This window comes from Littorina saxatilis, linkage group LG3 (genome assembly GCF_037325665.1).
Source record: "Littorina saxatilis isolate snail1 linkage group LG3, US_GU_Lsax_2.0, whole genome shotgun sequence".
Classification (NCBI taxonomy): domain Eukaryota; kingdom Metazoa; phylum Mollusca; class Gastropoda; order Littorinimorpha; family Littorinidae; genus Littorina; species Littorina saxatilis.
Genome location: NC_090247.1, coordinates 11,698,707 through 11,721,098, shown reverse-complemented (window position 1 = coordinate 11,721,098; position 22,392 = coordinate 11,698,707). Strand labels below are relative to the sequence as shown.

General features: G+C 41.7%; 2 long non-coding RNA genes and 1 other non-coding gene across 3 annotated transcripts in view; 2 read left to right on the top strand and 1 right to left on the bottom strand.

The window, feature by feature from the left end:
* Positions 1 to 8,620: 8,620 nt before the first annotated feature.
* On the top strand, positions 8,621 to 8,693 carry Trnak-uuu (transfer RNA lysine (anticodon UUU)). Its single transcript has one exon. It is a non-coding gene; the product is annotated as a tRNA-Lys (tRNA).
* A 1,439-nt stretch (positions 8,694 to 10,132) lies between these two features.
* LOC138961621 (uncharacterized) overlaps positions 10,133 to 22,392 on the top strand; it is a 177,068-nt gene continuing 164,808 nt past the window's right edge. Inside the window, exon 1 of the long non-coding RNA XR_011454251.1 lies at positions 10,133 to 10,537. This is a non-coding gene — a long non-coding RNA (uncharacterized lncRNA). The remainder of the gene's footprint in view (positions 10,538 to 22,392) is intronic.
* Positions 17,346 to 22,308, bottom strand: LOC138961618 (uncharacterized). Its single transcript, XR_011454250.1, has 3 exons — positions 21,446 to 22,308; positions 18,145 to 18,218; positions 17,346 to 17,882 (listed from the first exon to the last, which is right to left on the bottom strand). It is a non-coding gene; the product is annotated as an uncharacterized lncRNA (long non-coding RNA).

The following is a 22,392-nucleotide window of genomic DNA, read 5'->3' as shown; positions in this document are numbered from 1 at the left end:
TGGCCGCTACTGAGCCGAAACACCAATACCAAGAGTAAGACGGGTCGCGTTGGTCTCCGCGAAGCATGCGAACATAGGACCATGATTTTCTTCCGTGTTGAGCACATGTTCAGAATTTTTAAAATTTTAATTAATTAGATTTTATAGTTCAAAGCTGAAATGCAATCCCGGACTAGGTGAAGGAATGTTTGACCAAAATATCAATGAGCTTGATTCAAAATGAGGTTGCCACAATACACATCATTGGAAACAAAATCAGGGGACTATTTATTATCTGGAAGAACACACATGCACACATTTCATTTACATCTGTCGGGTTACCAACGTTTGGAAGGGTTAATTTGAAATTGAAGTATGAAAAAGGAAATATGAATTATGTGTAGGCCTAGCTTATTTATCACTAGTTGGGCAGTGTACAAACACAAGTTTGAAATGTAACACGCCAGTGGACGGTCTTACAAAGTAAATTGATCTATCCATGTGTAAGGACTGGTTAACTCCTAAAGTTGCATATTTCAATGCTCCCTTTTTCTTTACAATATTTATTTTATGTGCTGTCTTCACTCTCTTCTCCCCTTCTCCATATCTCTCTCTAGGCCTTTCGCTTCCAGCAACCAATCGCCATGCCGTATTAATTTGTGGCTTGTCTTTTGGCAACTGTGTGTAGTGTAGAGGAGAAGCTGGCTTGGTCCAATTATATCTGTGTAATTCCAGCGTCGCGGACGACGCTGGTATCTGCGGTCGGGAAGACTTTCCACGAATTTGCCTGCAGGGCGCCGCCATGTTTTCTGTGCTCGACTGCGAGCAGACCACAGGCACATTACACCCAAAATTCTTGTAGGCATACACAGACGCAACATAGCATATACAGACAATAACACCCACAACACTTCAACTGCATATGAAAGGAATAAAAATAAATCCGCAAATCAGTCGCGCACAAAACACCAGAAAGAAAAACAAGGAGTACCAAAGCGGCGTGCAGAAACTAAACTGACTCGGAGACTGAGAAGAAACATTTATCACACGATGTGGATAGCAAACATTAAAATAAAACAGATAAGTCAAGCAAAAAATAAACACAAATATCGAAAACACAATAAACAAAGGTAAAGAAAACAAAAAGAGATGCTTGCCGACAGTCAGTGTGTGTGTGCGTGGTTTGCCGTGTGCGTCAGCGGGGTGTGTGTGTGTGTGTGTGTGTGTGCGTGCGCGTGCATGCGTGCGTAGGCTACGTTCTTGTGTGTGTGCGTTCGAATGAGAAAGAAGAGAGAGAGAGGATTGAACAATGAGGTCACGTTCTCTGTCACATGAATACATATACACACACTGAAGGCTACTTCGGACACGAACACTTGCCAACAACTGTGGTTGGACATGCTTTTGAAATGTAATATTTTTTCGACATGATTTCTGGACATACGAATCCCGCTGTGTTGCCTACTGATGTTGCGAATGATGAAGGTTTTGAGTTGACTGACCTTGAGGAGGGATTGCATCAGGCGTTTATCGTCTCAAATTATATCCTTGCTACTTTTCAGGAGTCAACTATTGCCATTCATGGTAACTTGGATACAGAAATGGTAACCATTCTTCAAATGGCGCTGCAGTTTTGATGTCATCAAGTTAATTCCTTTGCAGAATTGATTGATTTTCTCAAAAGCCATTATCAATGTGTTTATCAATTAACACCTGTTCATTTCTGTCCAACTGCAATGCAAACTCAATGTGGAGGAAACAAGGATTCATTACAAACAAGTCATCCCTGTACATCAACAGATTTATGTACCTCAATCAATACTGCTAGTATGAGTGACAGGAATCTAAAAGAAAAAACAACCAAACGCAAATGTACTACTACTTCTACGACTCGTTTGAATGTAAAACAGAAATGTAACACTATCTGTGACAATGACGGTTCTACGACTCGTTTGAAGGACAGTATAGATCGAACCTTAACCCACAACTACGACAATTTGTGTCAGACTTTTTTCAACAGGAAAATATGCCTCTGTTCAACAGTAACCAAAACATGGAAGATGTTTTTGAAACTTTACAGAAATGTAACACTAGCCTATCTGTGACAATGTTGCTTTTGAATTGAACCCACATTTGTTGAACAGGAGAGAATGTTCCTGTTCAACAGTGCCCAAAACACTGAATCTGACGTTTTTGAATCTTTTCTGTCATCTAACTGAATCTGACGTTTTTGAATCTTTTCTGTCATCTAACCCAATTGCTCATGACTTCATCGATCTTGAACATGCCTACTTTTCAAAGAAAGACAGACAAAAGCGAAATCTGCATGTTAGCCATCTGCCTGAAATGGTCAATGCACTTTTGTAAAATTGTCACAGCTGTAATGCACTTTTGTGAAATGGTCAGTGCTGTTGTGCACTTATGCAAAACTTGGTGCTGTGCTGTTAACATTTGAACAAAATGCATTTTGTTCAAATGTTTAGTGCAACTTGCTACTATATAATCGCTGTATGCGCTTTGTGGTAAGAATGCACTGTTGTGAAAAGTTTGCGCTAAATGTTGGCACTATGCATCATTGTTGGAGCACCCTCCTGTAGATGCACCATGCTGAAAAATGTACTTATGAATCAAGCATTGACTGAAATAAACAATTTATATATCCAGCACAACATGCAATTCATTAACTTTTGACCCTAACCTTTAACACTTCCCAAAATAAATCTTTGGTGGACATTGCATCGACGCTGTTCATTTTGAATGAACATTTTTCTTGTAGTAATTTGTGCTTTGTTTCGGAATCTGTGTCTTGAGGTATATGGAGGGCCCCAAAGGGTTTAAAATCGTGATCGTGATTGGCGTTTTTTGACCTTTCTGTGACCGTGATTGCCGAAATTTCCATTTCTGTGATCGTGATGGGACTTTGCCCGTGATCCGTGATGACAAAAAAATCAAGTCTTGTGATCGTGATCGTCATTTGTTTTCGTGATCGTGATGGGCATTATTGCAAAGCATTTTATTTTCAACGTACATTTTTCACAGCTGTATCACTCTATGATCCTCTATTCGTCAAGGTGTTTGTGATCGTGAAAACAAAAATCAAGGTAACTGTGATCGTGAAAGCTAAAATTTCCCTTCCCGTGATCGTGATGATACCCTCCCCCCCCCCTTTGGGGCCCTCTATATGTAGCGTAGGGTAGATGCTGGTTCGTCAAGTGTCTCTGTGTGCCGAGTAGAAGCCCAAAAGGGCCCTTTCCTGATAACACTCACGTAAGGTGTGATCTGGAACAGAAATACTGCTGAGTTCTCTGATAAATTTTATTCTCTACTTTTGCTACCCGTGGTACCTGTTCTGCAAAAGTATTCTTGTGTGCTGGAATTACACTGAGTTTTTTTTTATTTTTTTTTTAAACTCTCTGTTGTTACGGTTTTCATCACGGACAATTTAAATGCCTTGGTAGACACTGACATTTGCTTTTCCTGTTTCTTGTCCGGTTCAAGTTTACTGTGACAAAAGGAAAATAATTTTCTCTGATCTGACCTACATCGTGACCTAATTATGCCGTTGGGTGATTCTACATCTGGCCTTCGTATAGGACACCTTTAACGTTTATCATTTGTTTGACAAAGTTCCAGATGTGTGCTTAATGTTAAACCGACCAAACAAGCCAATTCATTTGTTTGGACTTAGCGAAACTCGCCTTGATTCCAGGATCGACGACACCTCTATTGACATTACTAACTATACAATTTCAAGACGCGACAGCAACCAGTCTAGTCATACTGGACTTGTGCTTTACATCCATGACAGTATTGTGAAAATCACAAGAAGGAGAACTGATTTAGAGTCAGAGAATGTGGAGTGCATCTGGACGGAGATAAAACACTCTAAATCTCCTTTTGTGTTAGTGGGGTATATATATAAAAATCCAGCCGATTGACGATTTTGTGCGCATGATGGACAACGTTAATAACTGTAATTCTAACATTCTCCTCTTAGGTGATTTTAATTATGATTTAAATAAACCGCAACATGCATGGTCTTCTACTACATCATCGCTGTTTGGTCTTCAGCAATTAACCAAAGATCCAACAAGAGTAACCAGTACTAGTGCAACGTTAATTGATCATATTTACACAAACAATGTGTGTAATGTTTCTAAAGTGTTTGTATCCAATGAAAGTATAAGTGACCATAGCCCTATTTTTTGCACTTGGTCTTTTAAATTACCAAAACGTCTGCCTAAGGGCCATACAACAATTGAGTACAGATCCTTTAAACAATTTCAATGAGACGGATTTTTTTGCGAGACATTGCTTCTGTGCCCTTTCATCTTATTTGCAATCATACTTGTCCAAATAATGCCTTTTCTGCTTTGTATGAGGCATTTTTGCCAATTATTGATAAGTATGCACCGTTGCGCAAAAAGAGGGTTAAGCACCCCACACTTCCCCCGTGGTTAAATGAAGACATTATAAACGCTATGGCTCTTCGCGATTTCTATAAAGAGAACAAATTAAAAGCTGATTACAAGAAACAAAGAAATAAGGTCTTAGACCTCGTGCGCCGGGCCAAAAGGCATTATTTTAATAAACTTGTTTCTGAGAAGAAAGACACCGCTTCCTTATAGAGAGCAATAAACGAAATAACTGCAAAATCAAAAACCCGACAACATTCAACTTCGGTTGGTATTTCACCCAGTGCCTTTAATGATTATTTCTTATCTCTTCCTAGTAAGCTTTTGGAGTCTACCTATAGGGAAAATGACAAAAGCGAGTATGAATGCCCACAATTTCTTCAATTATTTTGCCAGGCCAATATGAAAGAAGTTGAACCTTTTAACATCCCATTCATTGCAGTCCACGAAGTCGGGCGACTAATAACTGACTTGAGTAATAATCAATGGGACCCGATAACATACCCGCTTCCTTACTCAAGTTAGCGTTACCCTTTCTTGTTGAGCCAATTACGTATGCGTACAACTTATGTATTGACCGAAATGTGTTTTTAGAAATATTTAAAACCGCAAAAGTAATTCCACTTCCCAAAACAAAAGACTTAACCGACATAAAAAATTTTAGGCCAATTTCGTTATTGTCTGTTCTATCAAAACCATTAGAAAAACATGTACAAACTAGTGCTTGCTTCTCCACATGGAAAACCGTGGTCTTTTCGCTCCATCTCAATCAGGATTTCGCCCTAAACATTCGTGTCACACAGCTCTCGTTAAACTATGCGATGCATGGCTCTCTGCCATTAACCATTCGGAAACAGTCGGCGCCGTCTTCCTCGATTTTAAGAAAGCGTTTGATATTGTTGATCACACAATTCTGTTAAAGAAATTATCTTGTTATTTAGGCGACGCATCATACTTACCTTTTTTTCGTTCTTATTTAGCTAACAGAACGCAGTTTGTCTCCCTTAACACAAGAACCTTACCAACACCCCCCCACACACACACACGGCACACACACACAAAACAACGATTAAAAGTGGTTTCCGACTTATACCTTCCCTTCAGTGACAAAGTCAAAGACCGTCATGGAGGAAGAACCGCAAAAGCAATAATAAACAGTGAATGGAAACCAAACCAAACCAAAACCAAAGAAAAGAAAACCTAACACTGACCAGAAAATGTTTTTGGGGGTAACTTTCAGTCAAGGAATATTTGTATGTTTACGGTATGAGTTCTTTTTCAGTATGTTTACGGTACCACTGGTGTGAAAGACATATATATATATACGTGTATCATTGCATCTGCCTATTTTCTGTTGGCTCTCAGAACGGTCAGCTGGAGTGGTCCACTCTGCTATTTGCATAGGTAGAGCGCATTTTGTTGAGAGACCGGCGCCAATAGCTGTGTAGAGGTCAGGGAGGGTGCCACCCCCTTTGGTAATGGCTTGGTCTGAGTGGGTCCTTGAAAAGGATTGCAGAGGCAGAGAGCGACGGGAGGCTAGCTGAGAAAACATGGTTGTGTGATTTTGTCCTGGGGTGAATGAGAGTGTTAATTTGATTCAGAATTTGCTTCGTTAGTTCAGTTAGTGTGCAGGTCTACAGTGCAAATATCAATCAATCAATATGAGACTTAGGCCTATATCGCGCGTATTCCGTGGGTACAGTTCTAAGCGCAAGGATTTTTTTAATTTTTAATTTTTAACATTTTTTTATGCAATTTATATCGCGCACATATTCAAGGCGCAGGGATTTATTTATGCCGTGTGAGATGGAATGTTTTTACACAATACATCACGCATTCACATCGGCCAGCAGATCGCAGCCATTTCGGCGCATATCCTACTTTTCACGGCCTATTATTCCAAGTCACACGGGTATTTTGGTGGACATTTTTATCTATGCGGCCTATACAATTTTGCCAGGAAAGACCCTTTTGTCAATCGTGGGATCTTTAACGTGCACACCCCAAAGGGACCTCGGTTTTTCGTCTCATCTGAAAGGCTAGCACTTGAACCCACCACCTAGGTTGGGAAAGGGGGGAGAAAATTGCTAACGCCCTGACCCAGAGTCGAACTCGCAACCTCTCTCTTCCGAGTGCAAGTGCGTTACCACTCCGCCACCCAGTCCACAAATATGATATTGTGGCCGGAAAGGAGCTGTGAACTCTTGAAATGAAGTTGCATTTTTGCGGACCACTGAATTTTCCCTTGGAAAGGATGTGAACGGTGATTTCCAAGCGGACGCGTTTGCGGATTATTCAACTGCGTTGACTGTCTTCTGTGTTGATTTCGGCGGATGTGTGAACGCTGCTTCGACTGACTCGATCAATGCATGATTTGATTTGTGCCGGACTGGGGCTAAGTGTGTCAATCAGGGACTGTTAGCCAAGGAAAAGTTTCATGCGACTTTCCCTCCTTTTATGTGCTCAGGAAACTACGTGTACTGATTTCAAGTTGTGTTGTTTCTCTGTGACTTAAGTCTGCCACTTGTCGGACTCGCTTCCAAAAAACAAAAACAAAACAAACAAAAACTGAAAGAATTTGGGGTTCAACAATTGAGAGATAAGTGACAGTAGCATTTACTGATCATCGTTCTTTTTTGTTTGTTACCAATTGTTAGTCCACTAAGCGGAAGACCGAAACGGCCGAAGTTTTTGCCACAGCCTCGGATTTACTGAAAACGTGTCATAAACTTTAACCTCTGTTGTTCATAGTTTGTATTAGTTGTAAGCTTAGTCTGAACCAGGCTGTGGCAGTCCGTAACCGGCTCAGCCTCTTCAGATTCACTGGCCCCCGACCGATATTTTTTCCTCCCCGGCGAAGCGCTGGAACGTTAGGGCTTTCTTTTACACTTTAATAATACAAATACAAATATTTATATCTACAAACAAAATTAGTAAAACCGACAAAATTCAATTGTGCAGACTTTACAAGGCAATTCAAGTTACTCGAGTCAGGTGTCTCTGGTATCCAGCAGCCTGCTACGGCTGATGGGGTCTATCATGTGTCGACCAAAAGAGTGGGATTCCCTGTAGGTGGAGTTCCTAGAGGGGGATTCCCTGTATAGCCTACAGGGAATACCACATGATTTAGTTCCTGTAGCGTGTCGCTGATGGCGCTGAAAGTCACGTGATGCTTGGCGACATCGGTAGAATTTGATGTTTTTCAATCTTTTTTGATATTTCTTAGAAATTCAAGTATGGTTTGCAAGTTTTATTGAAAAACTCCACCCTGTGGGATTCCCTATATACAGGGAATCCCCCTCCAGGAACTCCACCTACAGGGAATCCCACAGTCTTTTGGTCGACATAGACGACCCCATTAGCGCTAGGCGGGCTGTACATAGCTAGCGGAAGTCATTGTTACTGCAGGGCCGGATCTGGGGGGGGGGGGGGGGGTCCTGGGGTTCCGGAACCCCCCCCCCCCCTGCGGCCATCCAATGTACCCAATGTACCTCTCAGAGAGAAAAAAATGTGGACTTTGGACCCCTGCCTTCAGTTGGAACCCCCCCCCCCCCCCCTCAAACGAACTTGCTTGGTCCGGCCCTGTTACTGTGTCATGTATGAGGCGTAAGCGAAAACATTAGTTCGTACATTCAAATGATTTCTTTTAATATATGGTGATTACAGTGATTGCAATATATTTGAACAGCTTGTAGGTTCAGTTGAAACAGTACTCAGTCACTCAGCCCGTCCTGAGTCAGTGACAGTCGCCATGACCAAGGGCGGCATGACTGACGCCGGGAACGGGCGTCTTGTCAGTTTCCACAGAAGAGCATGCACGTTTATGTTTAGACTTAAAAATTGTAATTTCGGTATAGTCTACTGTTTTTATTTTCATCAAAATACTACATTTAAAATCGGTTTACATCTGTCATTGGCACACAAGTGACACAACGCTGGCATACATGTCGATTTTGTTTACCCTAGGGGAGATAACGCGTTCATCTCGTCTGCCAGGGATGTACTGAGTTGCTATCCGTGGAAAATCATTTATGGAAGCCTGTACGTTTTGCGGGTGTATAACAGAGTTCATAGTGCTTATTTTGTAGACAGTAACTGGTTTTTTGATTGTACAACAGACGCACTGAACTAGCCTCGTGGCCCGTGAGGAGAAATCCATATATGCAAAGGACGCGAATGAGTAATATGGCAATATAATCCTAACTGTACATGCTTATTTCAGTGGAGCCCGGTTAGCTCAGTCGGTAGAGCATCAGACTTTTAATCTGAGGGTCAAGGGTTCGAGTCCCTTATTGGGCGCTCCCAATTTTTTTAATTTTTGGGGCCGATTCTATCAAAATTTGTCTTCTATACATTCCCACAATTTTACTAGTGATATTTATATTCATATCAGATAAGTATCTACCCCCTAGATCCTTTTTTATGTGGAATTTTAGCTACTACAGTATATATACTCTTTGCATATTGTTACATACAATTATTATTTTTATGCATCAGAATTGAGCTCCTAGATCAAGACAAACAACATGAAAAACAAATACATTTCAAAAACAGACTACTAACGACCCTTCAAGGCTGGTACTGTTCGAGTCTTTCGTCCTGCAACTTTTAGCCTTGTGTGTCCAAGTGAAAGCGGAATTCTCTTATTGCTCGTGAAAGCCGGTGTAACACGAGAAAACTACTCCCACGAGATTTTTACTCCGGAGTAAAAATGTCGTACGAAAATGTTACTCCCTTTACAAAAACGCACTCCCCCATTACACGAGAAAATTACTCCCCGCGACAGGTGACTTCCGCGAGTAAACATTTTGTACAATAATGTTACTCCCCTGACGAATAAATAACGAATAAATCACTTCACCCTAACACGAGCAGTTTAACTTCTCATGCCAGGTGTACGACATTTTTACTCCCTTGTTCCCTGTTAGTCTTGGTGGTGGAAGGGGTGGAGGGAGGGTAGCGCGACATTCGTTTGTGCGAGATCACATAATTATTGGCATTATCCCTTTCTCCCGCATACCATTTTCGCGTTCGAGATTTTTACTGGAAGTAAAAACACGTCGCGTAAGGCGAAATTACTACATTATTTTAGTCAAGCTGTGGAACTCACAGAATGAAACTGAACGCACTGCATTGACTCGGCTGTCAGCGAAGAGATGGGTCCATTTACTTGAAAATAGGTAGAGAGGGTAGAATTGAGTTCGCCGCGAACAGTTCGCAGCGAACATAGCGTTTCCTACAACATGAAAACTTTTTGTCTCTTCGCGAACAGATCGTTGCAACGCACCTCAGGTGTTACACCGATTAACAGCGGTTCTGCGGCACTGTACTCGGATACTTGTTTAAAAACGTCAGCTGCTTTCCATATAGTAGAAGCCATTGCAATGACATGTAGTGATATGACTGCCAAGTATTCCAAGGCCGGAACTTAGGCACGTTTTACATCGGCGCAGCGATATATGGTGAACTCAGTTGAAAGAGTGAGAGAGAGAGAATGGAGCTCTGTTTTTCGTTTTATTGAGTTTTATTTCTCAAATAGATCAGATAGATGTAGCTGTTGTAAACTTTGTGATTGTGAAGAAAATGTAACACTGAGCAGAATACATCGCGCGTCGTGAATCGCAGCCCGGCTCCTCGGCGTAGCCGCCATATGCGGCGGCCGCGCTTTGTAAACGAATCGCAACGCTGCACAACGCGCCGCGCGCTGTGAATCCACTTCGAAAACATTTTGTGGAGGGAGTAATTTTTTCGTACTTTGGGGAGTTCTTTTCTCGAACAAAAGGTTTACCCGGAGTAACGAAATATTTACTCCGGAGTAAATTTTTCGTGGAGTAAAAATTTCGTGTTACACCGGCACTCCAAGCTCACGCGAGATAACGTTAACCTAGCATGACGTCACTCACCACGCTAGAAGGCGCCATTTGTGAACTCGGGAGGATGGAGGACAACGGACGTGCTTTACCCGGCCGAGAATTTTTTACATAACAGGAGCTGACTTAATTCATACAAGAATATGAAAGGGACAACTTTATTCAGACGCCACAGCAGAACTGTTAAAAGTGGGACGAGAAGAGCACCTCTGAAGAAGTTCAACCGTGATATCAATGATTTCATGGTGGACGGAATTTCGACGAAAGGACAAGGTAGGTCTGTCGAATAAACTCTTTATTGTTCTATTGTTAACATTCTTCATTTACCCCCCGCGGGTTAGGGGGAGTCCCATATTAGTTGGGACGAGAAAGAATTTACCCGATGCTAACCAGCATGTCGTAAGAGGCGACTAACAGGTTCTGTTTCTCCTTTCTTGTATGTAGAATATAGTCAATGTTTGTAAAGATTTTAGTCAAGCAGTATGTAAGAAATGTTACTCCTTTGTACTGGAAACTTGCATTCTCCCAGTAAGGTCATATATTGTACTACGTTGCAAGCCCCTGGAGCAATTTTTTGATTAGTACTAGTACTAGTAGTGCTTTTGTGAACAAGAAACAATTAACAAGTGGCTCTATCCCATCTCCCCCCTTTCCCCTATCCCATCTCCCCCCTTCCCCTGTCGCGATATAACCTTGAATGGTTGAAAACGACGTTAAACACCAAATAAAGAAGATTCTTCATTTTGTAAATGTGGCAAGTAGCCATCCTAACTTAGTTAGTATTAGTAACTAGTAACTTCACAGTTCACTCCGCCATGGATAAATCGATCCACGTGCAATGTAGGACGTCAGCCGCGGACCTTTTCCAATGAATACTTTTTCGAATAAATCAAATGCAGGGGTGTGCAAATTTAAAAATAAACAACTCACCCACGGGTTAGTAGAATCGCATTTCCAGCTCACCCGGGAAAAAAATAGGTAACCCACTCCAACTTTTCTTATTTTGTCTTTGAAGTTTCACACACAGAAACATTGGATTATAAGTCACTGAAAGGTAGCATCTGCCGACGACCAGTCTGTCCGAACTAAGAACAAAGAAGTAAGTCAATAACAAACTTCAAACGTGATGGGTTTCTCGGGGATTTTCACATTATCCTTCTCACGTTGATGCTTAATCAGGCATCGCCGATGAGCAACGCTGCCATCATGAGAGTTGAGAGTTCCTTTATGATAAGTTGTACAACCCGTAACAAACTCGGACTTGGAATTCGCGAGACTTGGAAAGTTTTTGCAACACTTGCACGTCATGATTCCTGTGCTCTCATCAAACTGTAGCCATGGGAACTCATCACACCAACTAGAAAGAAACGTCCTCTTACGTTTGTGACTATCGTACTCTTTCAGTCTTTGTCCGTCGCTTGTTTAGTCTTTATCTCAACACTTTTGCTTTCCGCTTTTGAAGTAGAAAACCCGAACCTAAACAACGCCATGGTTGTTTTTCAGTGGCCCGAAACAAATTAGGGAGCGCTTTCTCATTGGTCAAAATGTAAAACTAAACTAAGGGATGTAACTCACATCGTTGAAGCAGACGACATTTTCGAACACGATCAATACTTCAGAAAAAGCGCCTTAGAAACAGTACTTACTGTTTGGGCTTTGTTTTCATTATGAAAAACAAGGGGAAATGTATTTTGGCCATTCATTTTAGTAAGGAGTTGGCATTTGAAGCTCTATCTTGAGTTTTGTTTGTGAAATTTTTAGCTAACCCACGGGAATGCTACTCAAAGACCTCAGCTAACCCGGCCAATTTTTAACTCCCCCCGGGTCACGGGTTAGTGGATTTGCACACCACTGAAATGTTTGGGTAAAATAATATCGAAATTCATTTCAAATCTGCTTGACCTTGACATGCTTTTCTTCCTCTATGGTTGTACCTCGTGAAATTTGGGGAGACGCATTCATTCAGTCTGGAGTCGGTTTATTTTGGCAGAAGGCCGGTGTCACGATTTCATCTTTCCCCTGTGTACGGGTACTTCTTTTACCCGGAATCGACTAACACTACTAATAATCATGTGAGAGAGATAGAGAACAAGAACAAATCTTAATTTAACGAGGGTAATAGAGTAAGCAGTGATCTGCTTTTTGACTCACATGCGAAGCAAAAGTGAGTCTATGTACTCACCCGAGTCGTCCGTCCGGCCGTCCGGAAAACTTTAACGTTGGATATTTCTTGGACACTATTAAGTCTATCAACACCTGATGTGGCCTGATGGTGTATGGTTACAAGATCTCAAAAAACATGTGCGGCAACTTGACCTCACTTCAAGTTCAAGGTCACAGGGGCCGTAATTGTTGTCTTAAAAACGACCATTTTTCACATTTTCGCATTTTTTTCTGAAGTTATCGAGAATGGCAACCTCAGCTATGTATGCTATACAGGGCAATGTAAGCCCTATCTTTGGACACCAGTTTGGTTGACCTTGCTTCAAGGTCAAGGTCGCAAGGGTCCTTTAAAGTTGGATTGTATACATATTTTGAAGTGACCTTGACCCTCATTTTTAATACAAATGAATTGTTTGCTTCATGGGTAACATTTGAATTATAATTGTGCATTATGTTACATGCAGTAAAAACGTGCATGCAAGTAACTTAACATGACAAATGCATGTTATGTTACCTGCAGTCATACTGAAATTTTCAAATGGCATTGCTAAGATGAACTCAGGATTTCATTGACTGGTTCAATCATACTATCAAAGGTGACAAGCTGGAAACAGTCAACAAATTTGCTTTTCAAACTGTTTGATGCTTCAAAATAGATTACAGGTGTTTGCATGTAACATGACACCATAGGTTTTGTGTAAAGTTACTTTCAAACGTATCTTGAAGAATTTCACATTTTTGCGCACATTAATTGCACACTATAATGTTCAAAGAGTGGATAATTTAGTACAAGCGTTTTTTTAAAACATGTGTTTGAATGTCACATAACATTAACACCAGACCTGTTTACCCTGACATTGACCCATGAGGAAGATTTGAAGGAAAATGAGGAAGATTTTCCACTTCATGCGGAAGATTTTTTTTGAAGCCACAAACTCGCTCTAAAGCAATAAAACACACTCTTTTTTTCATAATTTGCTGTGTGCAAAGAAATGATCAACTTAATTCTACATTACATGATAGCGTCATTGTATATTTGAGATGTAGTTTTCGGAGAAAGCAAATAGAAAGAAAAAAGTGATCGAGAAATGACTGTCACACAGCGTGCAGTAAGAATGGCTTGGTCCAAATTTCCTGGAAACCGTCAAGTCCGGATACTTCTTTGAGTAATCTTCTTTCCACTTCTGATAATAGATTCTCTTCTTCTCTGCCCCACACGCACTATCGCGCTCTTCATCGTCAGTTTCGTGTCGGTGTTGTTCCTTTCTTTTTGGAGGAATTTTGCAAAAGGACACCAACAGGCAACACGTGTAACCAAAGTCCCGGAAGAAGACACCGTTGTAACCGGAAATTGACGAAAGACATCTTAATACTGAGAAAACTATCGCAACTTTTTACCGAAAACATCACATATTTTTTTCTCGAAATCGCGCCAAATTGCGGAAGATTTCAAGCAGTGCGCGGACAAGCGGAAAGACGATCTTAAATCCGTAAAACTTCCGCCCATTCCGTAAGAGTAAACAGGTCTGTACACAAACATAATCATAGACTAAGGGATTATTCGGTGTTAAGTTACATGTATGAGTAAAAATTGCCGCCAACATAGTTTAGATTATAGAGGTTAAGCATAATATCAAGCCACATTTTGTTCTGTTTTAAAAAATTAATATTAAAGTCACCTAACATAATGTGTTAATGCCGATATACACAACAGCAAGTAGGACATTGGGGAATATGCTTAAGCCAATGTGCTATATCGTCCAAGGCTAGGCCAGCAACACTGATGTTTTCTACACATTTTCCTGGAAATGTAAGCTCTGGTCTGAGGGGGCAAAGAACAGTCTCCAATCAGTACATGAGTGGTTTCTGGGGCCACTCTGCACTCCTAGTCGCTGTCGCGGTGTTTTCACGGTGTGCATGGGCCTGCTGACTGCGTGTCTTCTGACTGCTGCTGTTTCTTCTGGTTTGTCACCTGTCATTGGCTGTTCCTGGTTTGCGTTGTGCAACATCTGTATTGCCTGTGCAGGTGGAAGGAGTATCTCGATCAGAGAGCACAGAAAACCTGTTTGGAACTTTCACGGTGCAGATATCAACACATTCTGTGGTAACCGGAGAATCATCTGTGCTGGCATCAGGCAGACTGTCTGTTTCTGTGTGAACGGAAGATGTCTTTGGTTTTTGGTGAGACTCACGAGTCACTCTGTGCCTGCAGTTGTTTCTTGCAGTCGCCTAACTGGGAGTTTAGGTCATGCATTTCCTTGGAAAGTCTGATGTTCTCTCGTTGGAGTGCGTCCATGATTTCGTAAACCTTCTCAAATTTCACCTTCATGTGTTGTTTTAGGTCCGCCTTTACTTGATATTTTGCAGTTTCTATCAGAGACTGAACATCATCTGATAGTTCTGCAGTAAGGTCTGGCATGTAAGGGGAAGTAAGAGTGGGGCCCTCTGTCGTGGGGGTTTGGGCAGAAGAAGCGGAAGGCACCAATGGGGATATCCAAGGGCCAACCACGCTTTCGCTGTCAGCAACTGTGACCTCGGAGGGTCGCACAGACACAGACAGTAAGCCGGGGGAGGGTCCAGGGGAGATAGCTTTGTCTTCGTCTTCATCGCCACGGACTGGTGCGTGCAGCTTGGTCAGACTCAAGGACTGAAGGGAGGAGATGATCGGACGGGTGGGTGGGTGTGTCAGGCTGATCGACGGAGGGGGGCTCTGAAGTAGGGGGCGTCGTCAACTCGGTTTGCCCGCGAAGCAGATGCGAGGCTCTGATGGGCATTTCCTTTGACTGAGGCTGACCTAGTGCCTCTGCTGTGCTGGGGTCAATGTCGCGCACGGGAGAGGGAGAGAGAGAGAGAGGCGGACTACTGATATATGAACAGCACAAGGGAGGGAGAGACTGAGAGCCTGTGTAAGACAGAGAGGGGGGATTAAAAATGGGACGAGTCATAGTCGAAGACAAAGAGATTTGACTTTTACATTTCACAAAGAAACACTCCTTTAAAGGGAGCAACATATGTGCACATCTACAATACTGGATCACAACCTGGGACATTGGGGTAAAAAAATAAACATTATAAAAACAAAGCCAAACCCACTTTTTGTTAAAGTTTAGACACTATTTTAATGCCTTAATGCAATTAATAAACAAAGCACATGCCGGTTTCAGTAAAACATCACCAAGAGTTAACCAACGTGAGTGGTGTCTTGTATATCACATGGTTTCCACCTGGTATAGTTATTCAAACAATGAACCAATATTCCTGCTGAAATTATTTTGCAATGTTGGCAGACATTCAAGGTCTTGTATCCTAAGTGAAACAAGCAGACATGGGATTCTTCCGTAAAATTACGGAATTCCGTAAATTTTTAGGCTCCAGGGATCATTCTTGAGATTCGTGCAAATCCGCTGAGAAAATTTTGGGGTATGTGTAGGTATAGACCCAAGTTTTTCGGCCGGTCCGCTGATCGCGACGCTCCATTCCATACTATTCTTGAACGGTTGGTTCATAAAACGGTCAGACTGTTGCTGGTCGATCCGTATGGGAACGCGCTCTGTGTCTTTGTCTCCCACAGTCACCGTTTCAACGTAGCTATCGGGGATTCAGTATAAGCATACCGTATGAGAATGATTCGGCGCCATTTTTACATCGCTTTGAGCCACTTGCCAAAATGATGAGGAAGCTAAAGCGAGACGAAACCGTTCTATCCCGGGAAATTGACCAGCAGAAGTACAAGAAAAATCTCTGGAGATTCGACTGGCTCGATGAAGTTGTATCATTGAGCTGGAAATACGAGAAAGGCCAGAAGACACAAGACGTGAAACTGAAAGTTGGCGATGCTTTTGCTAAAATCAACTTGCCGGGAAAAGCTCAGTGCATTTTGTTCAACGATGTTAATGTTATCAACTACGGTTCCAATGGAAAGACTGCCCTCAAAAGCCACTTGAAAAGCAACAAGCACCTGACTATCCTGAAAACCCAGTCGTGTAATCAGTCACTGGGGTCGTTTGGCACCGACAAGGTAAGAACATTGAAACCACACCGTCACACGCCACCACCCCCCCCCCCCCATCCCCGCCTCTCTCTCTCTCTCTCTCTCTCTCTCTCTCTCTCTCTCTCTCTCTCTCTCTCTCTCTCTCTCTCTCTCTCTCTCTCTCTCTCTCTTTCTCCTCCTTATTTTGAGTCTTAGCGTAAAATTAATTTGAGAAACATGGGAAGGAAGAGAAAGGGAGGGGGGGGGCTTTGATTAAGCTGAAATATGCATTTCAGGGCCATTTTTGTGTGTCTAAAACAATAAAAACCTTCAGCTTCTGGGGGCTTTGCCCCCAGACCCCAACCAGGGGCAACGCCCCTGGACCCTACTGGGGGCCTTCTGCGGCCCCCAGACCCCCACCTTTTTTTCCCCTTAATTATCACTTTTTCGGAATCCCATGTCTGAACATGAGAAGAAAAACCTATTCATTTTCCACGCAGTACCAATGACTATAGTGGAAACCGTGACATACGCAACAGAGGGGATAAACAATTTCACCTACACTATGATAACAGCATTGTATGCAGGTCTTTCATATATTGTTTTTGTCATACAAAGACAGTTGTTTTTATGTTGTTGCAGTTACTTACACATTATTCATTTTGTGTGAATAACCAAATGTTCTGTATGTCACGTGGAACCCAAATGGAGGAAATCGCACATTTCTTTGTGTCTATTGTGATGTTTTCAGATGCGCAGAGGTGTCATGGCCTTCATGGTGAAAACATAAAGCACACTGAGTTAGGAGCATGAAAAGGACCATTTTTCTTATCATTTTCTAAAAATGTGTTGTGATTGAAGATGATTTGAGTGTTAAAATTGAGACTGACGCGTGTGCGTCATGTGACTGTAAAAATTGACATCATGCAATAAAACACACAAAAAACCTTTAAATTTCTGTCAATTATTGATAAATTTATCAAATACACCATATACCAACATAATCAATACCAGACAGTGATAAAAACTGTGAGATTAGGAGTAAAAGAAGGTCGTGGCTCCACAAGTTTTAGAACTGCTGAAATGCAAACTTATGATGGGAAAGGGTGGGTAGTTACCGAAGAACAATTTATGAAATGATGCAAGATGCTCCAGGAGTACAAAAATGTGTTGTAAAAACATGAAAAAGAAACCAGCGTAAAAACTATGTTCATCCACGATAATCAAAAGATGAAGTGCATAAAAAATCAGTCAAACATATGTTGCCCTCTACGGCCGACAGTTGGGACATTTAGCAGTCTAACGCTGCCAGCATCCACCCATGAAATGTCCTCCACGTCTGGGAAGATGTATGCATCTCCCTTCTTCCGAAGAAAGTTGACACGGGCCTCCCCTGGTCTGAGTCCCACCACCACCCCACTGTATACTTCGGTGTTGCCTCGTACAGTGGTGAAAGTGACCTCCACCCAGCTGCCATGCTGAATGCTGAAAGAGGACAGAACATACAGGGTTATGCAAAACCTCCACAAGCAAGTTCTGAGTACATCATCCCCTCACTCCACTCACAATACCAAGGACGATTGCAAGATAACTTTTTCTGCAATCAAAGAATAATTACAAGTGTACTTTATTGGATAGGAAGACTTTCCTCTAAAAATTAAAACACTGTCCGAGAGCTTAAATCTATTTTGTGGAGAAATCTATGCGAATAAGATCTGAACAGTGAAATCAGAAAGTAAAATCACACCTGGAATTATGTCCGGTGAGTTGTGCAACTTCAGTCTGTTGGTAAGCATCTGCAGAAAGCTGAGGGAACTTGTACTGAAAACAAAATGCAGAACATTATTGTACTAGAAGTCTGAAACTGAAAAATAAATGAATCCATAATAATAAAAAGTATGCAGAGAAAAAATCAAAATGAAAACTGATCACCTTTGCTGCAAGTATTACAATATTACATATTACATGGTTGCCACCTTCCAAATCTTTTGCGGTTCTGGGCCATGTTGGACATGCAGGTGGGCAAACTCATCAAGGGGCTTCATTTTTAGCACATCAGTTGTTATTTTGGAAAGCTGATATTGAAGGCAAAGATATCAAGAAAAGAGGGCACCTGAATCAGCTAGAAAGTCAGCAAAACAAAAGTGTGCGACAAAACGGCAAGGAACACCAGTAGCAGTTTCCACTTCAAGTCAACTTGATCAAACTATGTTTCCATCAACATCCTCTCCCATTTCACAGCCAGCCTACAAGTCAAGGGATTCTCTGCGAAAGGCAGCATACAGAGCAAACAAGCAGATGCCAAAGGACAGCGGTAAGAAGGCAGATGTCATAGAATGGATGGTACAGCATTCAACGCCCAGATCAAAGAAGAAACTAAAGGAACGCATGATAGTCAGTCCAAATTCAAAGAGGAAACTTCAATTTTGCAGTGAGTCATTTTCCAACTTCAGGAGAAAAGTCACCACCATCAGAAGACGGAGAAACAAAGAGGATCTCAAGTTGAAGCGCTCGCTAGCATTTGTTGTCAGCACAAAGAAAAAGTACTCCTTGAGGCATCTGAACAGAGAAACTGGAATTGGCATGAAGCTGCTCCAAAAAGCCGCCAACGCATCAGCCTTTTCTCAACTGAACACAAGAAAGAAGAGGAAAGACGCTTTTGGGGAGACCATGCAGCATCAGATTGACTATTTTTACAGACGGTCAGATGTGTCCAGGGCACTACCAGATGCAAGAGGAGTGGTGAAAGCAAAGAAGCGACTGATAAACCGCAAGGTCATGGAGAGGTCACTCAATTCTGCGTACGAACTCTTCAAAGCCGAAAATCCTGACGTAAAGGTTTCATGCTCCATGTTTGCTAGAATGCGCCCAGCAGACGTCCTGCCATCAACATCCAACAGAAGACGTGATTGCTTATGCGAATACTGCGCAAACATCGAGTTGAAACTTGAGGCCATCCATCACTTTGCGGCGACACACAGGATATGTGATATCAGCTTCAAAGACAAGTTTGACATTTCCCGTTCCACGCTTTGCCCAAAAGGAACAACAGGAGAGTACAGAAGGAAGTGTCTGGAGAGATCCTGCAACAACTGTGGCACTCACAAGGCAGCAACCAGATTGGCACCAATAATGGATTGCCAAGAAGACATAACATTCAAAAAGTGGTGCTTCACGCGCAATGACGATCATGGGGTAGTCAAACGACGCAGAAAGGTCTTCACAACAACAGCCGAAGCATTCATAAGGGAACTGCAGGAGGACCTTGACCCATTTTCAAAACATCTTTTTGATGCAAGCTGGAAGGGAGACAGTATGATGCTATCTCAAAAGATGTCCCCACCGGCACCGTTGTCATCTGTCAGGACTTTGCAGAAAACTTCAAGTGCAAGAAACAGGATGAGGCCCAGGGACAGCACTGGTCATACACCCAGGTGACTCTCCATGCCAGTGTTGCATCGTACAGGTGCCCTGAAGAAAACTGCCAACAGGTGACAACAGAGTCAATGGTGTTTTTGTCAGACGACATCAAGCATGATGCGCATGCCATCCATCATTTTGACGGCATCATGATCCAGCACCTGAAAGAGCGCCAAAACCTGCCATTCAAGAAAGTAATCCTCTTCTCTGACGGGGCACCAGGTCAATACAAAAATAAAACAGCCTTTGCAGATCTGTCAGCTACCGTTCAAGGAGTTCTACTTTCGGTTTAGGTCTTTAATACGCCTTTAAGCCCCCCCTTTTTTTTCGCTTCCATGGTAACCAACAAACTTATCTCTTAGCTTTACTACAAAAGACAGCCTCTTTTCTTAAAACTACTTGTTTAGACAAGTCTAAAAGTATTATAAATGATAAGCATTAGGCATACAACTTCCAAAGTAAACAATAAATACAGGCCGCAAACTAACTGTGACGTAGGTCACAAGGAAACAACTGCTGCGACTAAACTTCGGCTCCACTGTGGCCAAATTTCGGGCAGCACATTTGAAAACTTAAAATGCACATGCCATATATGAAATAGTATGTGCATAAAATATGAGATATCAAGTTTTACAAACAAAAGGGCCATCTGCAAGTTACAAATCAGTACCAAAATCGATAATCAGAAGCGTATGGTACGAAGAAGCCATGAGAGAAGTGTAACTCGCTTCCATGGTAACCAACAAACATATCTCTTAGTTTTACTGCAAAAGACAGCCTCTTTTTTTAAACTATTTGTTTAGACAAGTCTAAAAGTATTATAAATGATATGCTTTAGGCATACAACTTCCAAAGTAAACAATAAATACAGGCCGCAAACTAACTGTGACGTAGGTCACAAGGAAACAACTGCTGCGATTAAACTTCGTCTCCACTGTGACTCCCGTTTACAAAACGCCAAATTTCGGGCAGCACATTTAAAAACTTAAATTGTACATGCCATATATGAAATACGAAATCAAAGGAAAACATTTGTTTGCTTTTGCATTTTATAGACTTAGATCTGATACTTCGCACGCGTTCATATCAGTGTGTTCGAGAGCGTATGTCACAGGAGAAACGAAATCTACTGATACGCGACCCCAAATGGATTATTTTTCTGCATGCTTGCTTTAAATTTTTTTAGAACCAACAAGACCGCGCTTTTATTGGTGATTTATTAATAATGTATGCAAACAAACTTGCAGAACTAACATGCTTTTATTATTACTTCGAATATCATGTTTCGTTGTTCTGAACGTCACAACAGAAACCAAAAAGGTCTGATTTTCGTTTCTTAAAAACGTCCGATCAGATTGGGCCGTGCACATTAAATTCCAAATGGACGTCAGTTATTATTTATTAACCAAACCTTCTTCATTTGATTTCTACAAAAATCAGTTAACAATATTGTAGTTTTGCGAGAATATTGATTTGGGTTGCTCGTTCGTCACCGTGGAGACGAAAGCAGACGACAAGAGTACACACTATCTCGGACAATCATCAAGGAATATTTCTGTTGGAGGGACTAAATGTTCAATCAGTGGCACTTTTATCAATACATAATGAGCATTAATGATAACACTTACCTCAATAAGCTTTGTAGAAGGCCACAGCTAGCGTGAGATGCAGGCACGTGGCGTAACCCCGAACGAATGTGTTGTACGGCACACCGCGTCAGTGGAAACTATTCGACCAATGATGCTCGTTTGTTTTAGCGTGTCATCGCATCTTGCAATTTGTGGTCAACACGCTGACCGCTTACTCACGCTCTTCCGATTCAGGGTGCAAAACACAAGTGCGTCAGCTTCCTGGATGGGTTGAGCGGCAGTGTTGCGGACGTCACAGGTGGAGACTAAACCTTATTTGCCAGATACGCGTTCCTCTAGTGGTACCGTGTTTAACTTTTCATCGTGAATTGCACTAGTTTTAGAAAGACTGATAGTGTGTGATGCATTCTAAACAAAATATTGTTCTACTGAAGCACTTCTGTGTTCTGGAAGCAGAACACAACTCAGTTGATGCAAGTGGAAACGAATGTAACGTGCAAACATCATTATTTTGACCTGCATCAAAGGTCAAATGTCACGAATTTGTGTAATGGAGATGTGTTCATTAGGTAAAGTGTTTAATATATACTATCATTATACACAGAGTTTACTTCTTTGCTGCTAGTTTTAAATGCACTGAGCACTTCACTTCTTCTCCAAAATTATGTCCCGCTTTCTGATGCTATTTTTGTCACAAAAACCAACAATATAAATTGCATAAAAAATCAGACAAACGCAAACAGTGAGGTTCAAACCTTTATTATGGTTTACAAACATGTACACAAACATATCAAATTGTAAACATGAACAAGGTTGTGCCCAGTAAGCTACAACACAAGCTTAAAGTCAGGACTCTGTTGTTTTACTGCCTGTTTCCAGTATTGTAGATGTGCACATATATTTTAATCATTCACTTTTTACGATATAAAATAAAGCAACACTGACACAACAGTCTTTACACGACTGCAAAGAAATAACTCATGGTC